General features: G+C 37.6%; 2 long non-coding RNA genes across 2 annotated transcripts; both read left to right on the forward strand.

Moving 5' to 3' along the window:
* Positions 1-3,334: 3,334 nt before the first annotated feature.
* LOC109546454 lies at positions 3,335-3,865 on the forward strand. Its single transcript, XR_002172777.2, has 2 exons — positions 3,335-3,545; positions 3,646-3,865. It is a non-coding gene; the product is annotated as an uncharacterized LOC109546454 (long non-coding RNA).
* A 2,384-nt stretch (positions 3,866-6,249) lies between these two features.
* LOC109546453 lies at positions 6,250-6,790 on the forward strand. Its single transcript, XR_002172776.2, has 2 exons — positions 6,250-6,460; positions 6,561-6,790. It is a non-coding gene; the product is annotated as an uncharacterized LOC109546453 (long non-coding RNA).
* Positions 6,791-12,450: the final 5,660 nt, after the last annotated feature.

Raw genomic sequence — 12,450 nt, forward strand, 5'->3', positions numbered from 1 at the left:
CCTTTATATAAACTCTTGGGCTTTTTAGCTTTATCTCTTCTGTTTGCGATTCCACTTTGCCATTAGCCCGATTTCAGGGTATCAAGTGCAATCGACCAGGAGTGGAGTTGGGGTTTTTTTTAGGGGAATTTCGCTTTTGATGATTGATTCGTTTGGTTCATTTTAAGGACGAATCACCTGAAAGTTAGGAAAAAATAGCAACAGGTTGCATCGAAACATACCTACATTAGAGGACTTGGTTATTTTTGATTATGCAAGGAAACCGTAATAGTGTGAATATCCGCAAGTTCAGTTCGATAGAATCTTTATTTATTCGAAATTCTATCGTCAACAGTAAAGAAAAAAAGACGGTTTGCTCGATCTACCGAAAACTGAAGTAATTTCCTTTGGCAATGTGAGTTTCCGGCAGTCGAAACTCGAGAAAAAAAACCCTTTTCAAAACCCAATCCTGTTTAATCTAACCGATAAAGGGCAATATGTTGATATTTGTTTTATTCGACCATATGTCACTACAATATGGCACACGATCCGAATCGTGAGAAAAATTTATATTATATGCTAAACGATTGTTTGTTTAAGATTGGCGGCGCACGGTGGCCTGTATCTAATTTATCGGAAAATTGGGAAAATATACCAGAATGATAAGGCTAAAATCACAAAGAGAATTTATCGTTTCATAACAATGGGGAAAATGTCTAAAATATATGTATTTTTTCTCTAAAAATTCTATTCTGGGTTGAATGTTGAAATATATTAAAACCCCGATACTGATCAGAGAGCAAAAGCATTTCCATCAAGTCCATTCGGACTGATTATGTGCGATTGATTTTTAAGAGCTTTTAATTTTCAATCGTTAATTGCCCCCGGCCTCTTTGACACTAATACCTGGAGTTTTATTCGCTACTTTTTTTTTTGATACTGAAAGGCCCATTTGGAAATATTCAACAAGCCCGAATGGCAGTTAGCGTTCGTTTGTTTAGTTGCTTCCCCAAAAAAAGTTTGATGGAAAACAATTCCCTCTGATCGCACACAGAGTTCATGTTTAAGCCTAGAGGATATTTTCTGCAGGGTTGGAATTTTCCTCCCCCGCGCTAAGCGAATGCTATCAAATGGAGGGCAAACGAAAAATTCATAGGAGTCGGGGTGTAACTTAATGCACAGCTTCCAGAATTTAATATTCAATTGTTTATTACATTCTTATGTGTCTCAGCCAACAGTTCTGGGCATCTGTCTTTCTATAAATATTTTCCCAGTGTTTCAAGTGAGTTCTAAAAATCTGTAGGTTTATCAACAAGCCAGCTAAAAAAGAAATATGCTTCTAATAAGGGAATGTACCTGGTACGTGTGGGCTACGTGCGGAAAACCCGACGCAGGTTCGTTATATAACTACCTGGGATAATGAATAAAAGCAGTCCTGAAGGAAATTTTAATAATTGTGGTCGGGCAAAGTTGACTCGCATCCCTGTCGGGTCTGTGGCCGATATGCAAATCGCCCTTTTGTCCCGTCCAGGAATAAATAATCAGGAAACTCCACTGTTAAACCGACGAGCAATGTCATGAAACCCCATATTAGCTGCGATTTGATTCAAACAGCTAATTCACAATGTGGCTATTGAGTTTATCGTCTGAAAATAAAATTGATTCCCATCACCATCATTAACAGAGATTAATAAGGTTGGGTTGGTCGGAATTGGTTCTTCTATGGCCGATTTCTAACGTTGCTCTCATACCAGACCAGCAGTGTTTTCAAGTTACAACTGTTATCCACTTTTGAAAAGTTGGAGCCATTGGAACCACTAATGGAAACATCATTTGAAAATCAACTGCAACAAAACGTGTTAAAGTAGCTGTTATTTTCAGTATCTAAGCATTCTCTGTTCAAGATCTGTTGCTAATGCAAAAGTTGTTGTTTCCTTGAACCTGTACAACTGATTTCCGTTGGTATATTCATTGAAAATGCATATCTTTAACGGGTGCAAAATTTCTGGACTCTTTAGTCCAAACAGTTATGTTATGTTAGATACGTTTCCTGTTTGATGTCGAATTGTGATATCCAATGCGCCAGTTTGCAAATCGAAAAATAGATACATCAACGTGTCAGCATGAAAGAGAATGTTCCCCATTGCGAAAAAAACAAAAGAAAAATGAATCATAGAGCCATTATTTAGTTCGGCAAAACCGGACTTGCCATGAATGATGTTTTCTAGGGCGAAAGAACGCGGATTTTTGCCCGCATTCACTCCGCTGCTTTAGCATATCAATGTGCGCAAGTTTAGGGCTTTTTGATGCTTGAAACTATTGCATAATTTAGTTTCTGAATGCGACTAAATACTGCAGGGGAAGATAGATATCGAGTAAACATTATGGAAATTAACGCAATCTCCATTATGTCTGCCTACAGCTAAATTTCTCCAATAATAGACTCCATGCCATAGATCATCTTCGGTCGCGTTGCAGCTAGCAAACTTGACATTTGTACTAAATATGTCACCCAGACAATCTTTGGCCGACCTTTTCAACGGCCTGTATTTATTAACGGCTTGCTCTTTATACCGTGCCTTGCTCAACAGACTTCCTTTGATTTATTTCGGGTAATAACAGGGATAAAATCGTCACCAAAAGACCCAGTGTTTCCGAGTTAACTTCAATTTTAAACAGCAGGAATATTAAATATTTTATTTTTAATTTCTATAGGTGTTCTCTGTCTCTGTACGCTCTAAATTGGGATCTTTGCCAAAATACATGAGTTCGAAGTGTATTCGAAGAATTCTTTTTATTACACAACTGCTATATCCGTTTTCCTTTTGGTTGGGGTTTGCTCTTAAAACACCAAAGTTTGTGATTTTTGCACTATGATATCTTGACGCAAATTTTTCATTGTTGAGATCGATGTTAGAGCAGTTGGTTTGCGGTCTTCGGGTCTCACGACCGGAGATGAGCTGCCCCGTCCGCATAATAACAGGTAGCTAATGATGGTGAGTGCAAGGTCGATGGACCTGCGATGGACTCGTTAACTCGTATATAGAACGGTTCTTTTAGACCTAGTTTTGCAATTTTCTCTCAGCAATTTTTCGAAGACCATAGAGCGGATTTTTTCTTGTACTTTTCAAAACTTTTCATCGCTGTGCAAATATAATACTTTCGAAAATAATCACACTCCTAAACCATTAACTCTTTAGGATAACTTAATCAGCCAAAGACTACGCGAAATAATTTAAGTTCACTCAAAAGTTTCAATTTATTTACAATGGCAAGTGTAAATAAATCCTTTAATGACTCAATTTCACCCAAACCTGATGTTTATTAATATTTCACGATTACTGGTATTGTTTGTTGCAAGTTGCAAGTACTCAGTCATGGTTTGAAAAATGTAAATCCCCAGCCTCGGATGGGTTTGAATAATTCATTCTTTCGCCTAGTATTTAATTGAGGATTTTCCTGCAATCCACATCATATTCCTGCTGATTTCGACACCGTTTTAATCATGAAATATTCAGTCGCAGTGTGCGCTTTAGTGATGGTTTTGTACGCGGTTGCATACAAAGGTAGGTACTATTTTTTTGGAAAATATTAACATCCACTGAAAAATGTCTTTTGCCGATAAAACATAAAAGTTACTGGGTTGACCGGTTAAACATTTTCTAGTGGAAAGTTCTTCACTTCGTGAAGATGTTTACTTGTGCTTGAACAATATTTGCCAACAATGGTGTAGAAGAAACCACCCTGGAATGCAAGAAGACTGTTCCTTTACGACTCCAGCTGGACCTCATTGTCGATGCAAGCCGCTGGCGCGACCGCTGAAGATTTGAGGTTTAATACAGAACACTTCTTTGATTTTATAATACAAGAAAATTATTTAAGTTTTGAAAATGTTTTTTTTGCCTTCACAAGGCTTCCGATTAATAATAGTCCAAAGTATGCTCGATCTTTTGTCGGTAAACGAAGTTTGAGCCTTGTAATCATCGAAATTATCCCTCCAGAGGGTTCGTCCTGTAATTTTATCGTGATTCGTGACGTATTAGGGTGTGGATTCGATTGATTTTACATTATAATAGTCTACAATTAGATCGGTTTTTCCCCAACTATGCTACTGATTAAAATTTCTTGCGCCAGTAATTTGCAGGATTTTCGGAATTTCCTTGAGCGAGCACACAAAGCGTACTCGCGCTTTATTACATATTAAGCGTGATCCTGATCTAAATTACCCCACATGTAGGAGCATTAAGATTTGCATTTACCAAGAAGCAGGATTGCACGAATCCATTATATGCCTAAGAAATATTTCCCAAACAAAAGCACAGCATAAATGTCTTTTCTGATACAGCACCAATTAACAGTGAATAATGGCGGTGCCATTTCTCATTTTCGTTCTTTAATCAGTAGCGCACATCTAAAGTGGTAAAACACTGCAGCAGATGTTGCACCTTCTTAACACATTACTCGTAATGCTGTACCAGATAAATTATCGCGCATCTTCCCCGCCTATGGAGGATCAAATTTTTTCATGTCCTAATTGGAAGCAGTTTATACTTTTCGTTCATCATCAAATGCAAATTGTTTCGCGTCTATCAAGAGTTTTATTCAGAGCGGCCATTTAACCTGTCCCTCCAAAATGCGCGTTTCCAAATGTCAGCAATAACGCCTTAGTCAGGGGTCTAACGGTTGGAAGCATTATTTATATGGTTCTGTTGATTCAGGTTGCTTTTGATCGTTGCGAAATTTTTCTAGGACCTCTAGGTGACAAACATTTACTTACATTGTTTAAACAAAAATACCGCCTAGTAGTTTCTAGGTTACTCTATCTTCCAATCCAGGTACGTCCACTGTGGAACAGAGGCCTCCTCTAAACGTCTCCAGTACTCTCTGTTCTAAGCTGTTGCAATCCATTTTGTTCTCATTCTCTTCAGGTTATCTGTTCATCATGTTTGGCCCTGCGTCGCTTGTCGGCTCTCGGTCTCCATTCTAGAAGTCTTTTGGTCCATCTTCTGTCTCTGATTCTAGCAATGTGCCCAGATGATATTGTCAACATAAGAGCTTTTGAGCCTTCGTCATAAAATCTGATCTTCCAATCTTTAACACTTCTGTAGCGACACCAGAGTCCCACGGAGCCTTGTTATTCTTCATGCTTTCTAGAGTCCTCTTTATGTCGTCTAGCGAAGCTCCCGGCATGTTCTCAGGACCCTGATTTCGAACCCTTCTCTGCCGGTATTCACCGAGTGAGAGTAAAATCTTTTTCTCTCAATCTCAAACAAATGTTTTCTGTTCGATGTTATGTTGACATTTTGGTGCTTGGGTTTGCGGATTTTCTTTTATGGTTTTGACAATGTTTTACTTTTTATTTATTTTCTGATTGCACTTGATATTTGCGTATAAGTTGCAGCTAGCAAACTTGACATTTGTACTAAATATGTCACCCAGACAATCTTTGGCCGACCTTTTCAACGGCCTGTATTTATTAACGGCTTGCTCTTTATACCGTGCCTTGCTCAACAGACTTCCTTTGATTTATTTCGGGTAATAACAGGGATAAAATCGTCACCAAAAGACCCAGTGTTTCCGAGTTAACTTCAATTTTAAACAGCAGGAATATTAAATATTTTATTTTTAATTTCTATAGGTGTTCTCTGTCTCTGTACGCTCTAAATTGGGATCTTTGCCAAAATACATGAGTTCGAAGTGTATTCGAAGAATTCTTTTTATTACACAACTGCTATATCCGTTTTCCTTTTGGTTGGGGTTTGCTCTTAAAACACCAAAGTTTGTGATTTTTGCACTATGATATCTTGACGCAAATTTTTCATTGTTGAGATCGATGTTAGAGCAGTTGGTTTGCGGTCTTCGGGTCTCACGACCGGAGATGAGCTGCCCCGTCCGCATAATAACAGGTAGCTAATGATGGTGAGTGCAAGGTCGATGGACCTGCGATGGACTCGTTAACTCGTATATAGAACGGTTCTTTTAGACCTAGTTTTGCAATTTTCTCTCAGCAATTTTTCGAAGACCATAGAGCCGATTTTTTCTTGTACTTTTCAAAACTTTTCATCGCTGTGCAAATATAATACTTTCGAAAATATGCACACTCCTAAACCATTAACTTGCTCTTTTGGATAACTTAATTAGCCAAAGACTTTAAGTTCACTCAAAAGTTTCAATTTATTTACAATGGCAAGTGTAAATAAATCCTTAAATGACTCAATTTCACCCAAACCTGATGTTTATTAATATTTCACGATGGCTGGTATTGTTTGTTGCAAGTTGCAAGTACTCAGTCATGGTTTGAAAAATGTAAATCCCCAGCCTCGGATGGGTTTGAATAATTCATTCTTTCGCCTAGTATTTAATTGAGGATTTTCCTGCAATCCACATCATATTCCTGCTGATTTCGACACCGTTTTAATCATGAAATATTCAGTCGCAGTGTGCGCTTTAGTGATGGTTTTGTACGCGGTTGCATACAAAGGTAGGTACTATTTTTTTGGAAAATATTAACATCCACTGAAAAATGTCTTTTGCCGATAAAACATAAAAGTTACTGGGTTGACCGGTTAAACATTTTCTAGTGGAAAGTTCTTCACTTCGTGAAGATGTTTACTTGTGCTTGAACAATATTTGCCAACAATGGTGTAGAAGAAACCACCCTGGAATGCAAGAAGACTGTTCCTTTACGACTCCAGCTGGACCTCATTGTCGATGCAAACCGCTGTCGCGACCGCTGAAGATTTGAGGTTTAATTCAAAACACTTCTTTGATTTTATACAACTTTTGAATACAAGAAAATTATTTAAGTTTTGGAAATGTTTTTTTTTGCCTTCACAAGGCTTCCGATTAATAATAGTCCAAAGTATGCTCGATCTTTTGTCGGCAAACGAAGTTTGAGCCTTGTAATCATCGAAATTATCCCTCCAGAGTGTCCGTCCTGTAATTTTATCGTGATTCGTGACGTATTAGGGTGTGGATTCGATTGATTTTACATTATAATAGTCTACAATTAGATCGGTTTTTCCCCAACTTTGCTACTGATTAAAATTTCTTGCGCCAGTAATTTGCAGGATTTTCGGAATTTCCTTGAGCGAGCACACAAAGCGTACTCGCGCTTTATTACATATTAAGCGTGATCCTGATCTAAATTACCCCACATGTAGGAGCATTAAGATTTGCATTTACCAAGAAGTAGGATTGCACGAATCCATTATATGCCTAAGAAATATTTCCCAAACAAAAGCACAGCATAAATGTCTTTTCTGATACAGCACCAATTAACAGTGAATAATGGCGGTGCCATTTCTCATTTTCGTTCTTTAATCAGTAGCGCACATCTAAAGTGGTAAAACACTGCAGCAGATGTTGCACCTTCTTAACACATTACTCGTAATGCTGTACCAGATAAATTATCGCCCATCTTCCCCGCCTATGGAGGATCAAATTTTTTCATGTCCTAATTGGAAGCAGTTTATACTTTTCGTTCATCATCAAATGCAAATTGTTTCGCGTCTATCAAGAGTTTCATTCAGAGCGGCCATTTAACCTGTCCCTCCAAAATGCGCGTTTCCAAATGTCAGCAATAACGCCTTAGTCAGGGGTCTAACGGTTGGAAGCATTATTTATATGGTTCTGTTGATTCAGGTTGCTTTTGATCGTTGCGAAATTTTTCTAGGACCTCTAGGTGACAAACATTTACTTACATTGTTTAAACAAAAATACCGCCTAGTAGTTTCTAGGTTACTCTATCTTCCAACCCAGGTACGTCCACTGTGGAACAGAGGCCTCCTCTAAACGTCTCCAGTACTCTCTGTTCTAAGCTGTTGCAATCCATTTTGTTCTCATTCTCTTCAGGTTATCTGTTCATCATGTTTGGCCCTGCGTCGCTTGTCGGCTCTCGGTCTCCATTCTAGAAGTCTTTTGGTCCATCTTCTGTCTCTGATTCTAGCAATGTGCCCAGATGATATTGTCAACATAAGAGCTTTTGAGCTTTCGTCATAAAATCTGATCTTCCAATCTTTAACACTTCTGTAGCGACACCAGAGTCCCACGGAGCCTTGTTATTCTTCATGCTTTCTAGAGTCCTCTTTATGTCGTCTAGCGAATCTCCCGGCATGTTCTCAGGACCCTGATTTCGAACCCTTCTCTGCCGGTATTCACCGAGTGAGAGTAAAATCTTTTTCTCTCAATCTCAAACAAATGTTTTCTGTTCGATGTTATGTTGACATTTTGGTGCTTGGGTTTGCTGATTTTTTTTCATGGTTTTGACAATGTTTTACTTTTTATTTATTTTCTGATTGCACTTGATATTTCTTTGCTCCTATTTATATTATCTGGATTTTCGTTTTCGTCGCTTTTCAGTATCCTCGTTTTTTGCATTTTGATGTCTGATGTCGCTTCGACTTGGCCTGGGTAACACTGTGTTGAGTTGCGCTTTGCGTTGACGCTGCTCTGTGAGTTGGTGAATCATAGCTCATCGCATCGCACTGCGCCGCACGTCGAAATGCGCTTGTGGCAAAATAATTCTTGAAATAAAACTTTTAAAGGACATTATTCATTAGTTGAAATTTCGTTCGTTTCTATTATTCCTCGGAACTTGAGCAACAGTGATTTTTTCAACTAACTCTAATTGGATTTCTAAGTAAAAGAAACTCCCCTGAGATTTCAAATTCAACAAAACTTAACAACTATTGAAGAGTTTTAGTCAGGAACGTTAGAGCTACTTTAAACTGCTTTTTAAACTCAGTAAAGTCTTCGAACATTATATTTTTAAAATAATTGTTCAAAAGGATCTCCTCTGCCTTTAATACATTTAATAGCCCTTCCCATAAATAATTGTCGCATCGAAGAACATACATTTTTGCCTCGGGAGTCTTCTGCAGCTTTTAAAGTTTTTTTTGCGCATAAACACAAACCATACCATTCAATAAATTCAATGTAATAGTAGACGATGAAAAAATCACTAGAGATTTCAAAGTCAAATATCTCGAAAACAGTCAGAGTTATCGACTTGAAGCAAGGAACCAGTTATTGATAACAAAACATTGAGAAGTCCAGTCTTTATGTTGATTATTTAGCCACTAATATAAAAATCAAACTTTTCCATGCGTCCAAATAACCTACGTAACGTAACAAGTAATATACATGAACATGAGCCCTTAGACTAAATGTCTTAGCAGTCAGCCCTCGAAAATGTCGAGGGCAGAATATGGTTTTCGCGTTATCAATAATTAATAGTTTTAATTGGCCAGTATCCATTAAGGCTTCGCTAGAGCTGTCTTAGCTTGTAGGGCGCTTCATTATTAATTTTCATTAAAGGCTACATCAGAATTGGGGTTGTGATTTGTTAAAATGTCACGGAACTAATAAGGGTATGTCGTGTGTTCCGGTCGTGTTAGTAGTGAATAGGGACGAAGGGATATCGGGAAGTGAATACCGAGAAGGCAACTTTGACTACATATTTAGGGCATTGCTCAATAACCGTCCCTGTAGGTGATTTAACAATGTATCGCATTAGTGTAGAGGGAAATGGACATTTGTCGGGTTGATGATGGTTGATGTCAGCAACTTTTCGTCACAGGCGCCTAATTGTATTTATTTGGTTTTGCGCTTCGAAGCAACTTTTAATGGGAGTTAGAATGCAAACTGTCTCTCCACTGCTACCTTTTATGTAAATCTCGGTTTTTATCTTGACAGGACAGCCGAAGGCGGACGGATAATGGCTCCATAAACTCCTCGGGAGTATTTAAAAGTGTCAAGAATTACATGTGGGCTGTCTTGTTCTTGCCGATATCTGTCTGAGTCGAATGAGCACTCTATCTCAGGCCAAGCGACTTTGCCATGTAAACTATTTTAGATATTTTCCCAAACTCCAAATTAACATTTGCGCTCCTGATGGCGCACTGCGGTAAGTCTCCGTAATATCTTGGGAGTATTTTACACCGCGAGCTCCTGGCAAAATTATTTCCATGTGTCGGTCTGGAAATATCGATCCGGGGCCGAAACCGTTACCTAGGCTAATATTTGAGGTATAATGTCTTCATCCCTGCACCCTTAATTCTACACTAGCACAAACAACCGGAGTTTATCTCGCTGGCACTTGTTTGCCGTAATAAGCTCACGATTTCGCATGCATCTTCACTTCTTTGAATTATCCGCATTTTCAACACCAGGTAGCATTTCGTGGTTATTTCAACTGTTATAGGGCTTGAGTTAATTACTCAATAATACCGAAGGTTCTTAGTGTTGGGCAGTTATGACTCTTTTCGCATGCAAAGTTGATTGTATTTGACATAATTTTATTTGCTCTAACATATCCTCCATCGCTTCAATGTATGTCAAAGCGATCCGCATATAACAAGTTTAACAAAGCTAAGTGCGGACACATGGGCGGATATTTGCCAGATTTGTGACATCAGCAGTCGTTCATACATTAAATGATTTACCACCATCATCTATTAGCCGAGCTCTCACAATAAACAAATGCATTTTCCGGCTTAATGCGTTTGGTGGTAGACTGCATCTCGATTTAAATACATCAATGAATTAAATAACCGATCTCCCAGGTATAATCACGAAATCCCGGGGTCGTGGATTATGGATCGTCCTCACATAATACGCAGGCAGCCCTCGGATGTAAATTTCCCGTATTGACGCGATTTTCATTAACAATGATTTGCGGCAGGATTTGATTTGTTGCCGACGGTTAGAGGTGGGCAGCCCATTGGGACACAATCGGTGCCGTTTGTAGCTCTAAACCGACGGGCATTGTATCGATAGAACGGCCCTTGTTTTGCTCAATAAGTCCCCTCTAAGTTTGCGCGTTCGAGCACTTGCTCTATGGAAAAATTGCGCTGGGCCACTACAACTCTCGCAATCATTTTGGACGATAATCACAATAATGAAAGTCGATTTCCATATTTCCAAATCGAGCAGTTGCTGCCGTTTGAACTTCCGACTTTCAGGCAGAAAGTTTTCGAATGAAAAGTTTTTTGCCCTCGAAAAGGCACTCTGTGTACTCGGCAGCAAATTGAAACCATCGAAGGAACTTTTTAAATGAGCTAAAGGAAATTTTCGAGGAGCGTCCTTTATTGAATATTATTTTTTATTGGGCCTCTGCCGACTCTACCGAAAACCGACCTTATGCTGCCCTAAATTGACACATTGCTACAATGTACATCGTTTTTCTTTTAGAATTTTCTGATATATTCTAATTTCGGTTTTTTTTTTCAGGAAGTTTCTAAATTTTAAAATTTGTTTGGGAGTTTTTAGCATAATGACAACTCATATTTTAAGCATCGGATTATTCTTTATAAATTTTAACTTGTAAGGTACTACAGGGTGTCTCATGCGGTCAAGCTATGATTAGAAGAAATTTCAAAATTGGACAGTATCTGTCAGTCACTGAAGCAACCGAAGTCACTGAAGAAGCTTTCAAGATATACCGCAAGCAGGTATATACTTGGTAATTTTAAATGAAATACTCCGTAAATGCTTACATCTTTGGATTCCACCTGAGCCTAACTAAAGATTCCACCTAAAATATTCAAAATTACAGGCTAACAGTTACAGGAATTAGAATAATTATTCATTTCGGTTGAAACACTTACTTTAAAATAATTTTGATTTCATTGTGATAACTATTAATACAAAGCTATAAAGTTGAAAACAACTGCCTAAATAAAATCACTGTTTTAAAATGAAAACCTTTACTTTTGATTTACTTTTTCTGTCATATTTATTATTAAAAATAAAAGTCATTCTGTGGAAGATTCTTTATTCCAAAAGTGTTCGAAATATTGTCATTTAAATTATTTATTTTTTTGCTCGCAGCAAATAAGGAAAAAATTATCGAAATTCGGGGTTTCCGTAGGAAACAATCGATGTTGGGTAGCTTTTTAATTTTTATTTTGAAAGTTATTTTTGCAAAGAATGCAAGGAAACAAACCGATAATACATATTATTGCTAAATTAAAAACAAGTTGCTTATAGTGATCAGCATAAACTGGTAAATGTGCCAACGAGATTTTCACGTTTAATCTATGCCACAGATAAGTGAATCGAGCAAAGCTGTTATTGCGCGGGTTTGAAACAAAAAAGAAATGTAGATAAGTTCTATATTGTTGAGGCGGATTCATTTTTTACAAACTTGTTGTTGGGTATTTCGCCTCAAAAATTTTTGCCTTTATAAAAGACAGAATTTCCTCACGTCTTCTATTACAGATTGATAAATAGTGCTCCCATTTCGCAATAAGAACGAATTATTTATCAAAAAGTAATCAAGAACTATCATCTAGAGGTATCCTCATTGTTTAAATTAATAAAAGTAATGTTAATTAATAATTTTGGTGTAAATTTAATTTGGGTGTATGTTTCTCTGGTTTACTTCAGATTGTAGCATAGGTAACCATGTATGAATGAAAATTTATTATCATAATTTATTTCATTATTATTATCATAATTAATAATTAA

The sequence above is a fragment of the Dendroctonus ponderosae genome, unplaced genomic scaffold (assembly GCF_020466585.1).
Source record: "Dendroctonus ponderosae isolate FM_Combo_2020 unplaced genomic scaffold, Dpon_F_20191213v2 Dpon_F_20191213_8, whole genome shotgun sequence".
Taxonomy (NCBI): Eukaryota; Metazoa; Arthropoda; class Insecta; order Coleoptera; family Curculionidae; genus Dendroctonus; species Dendroctonus ponderosae.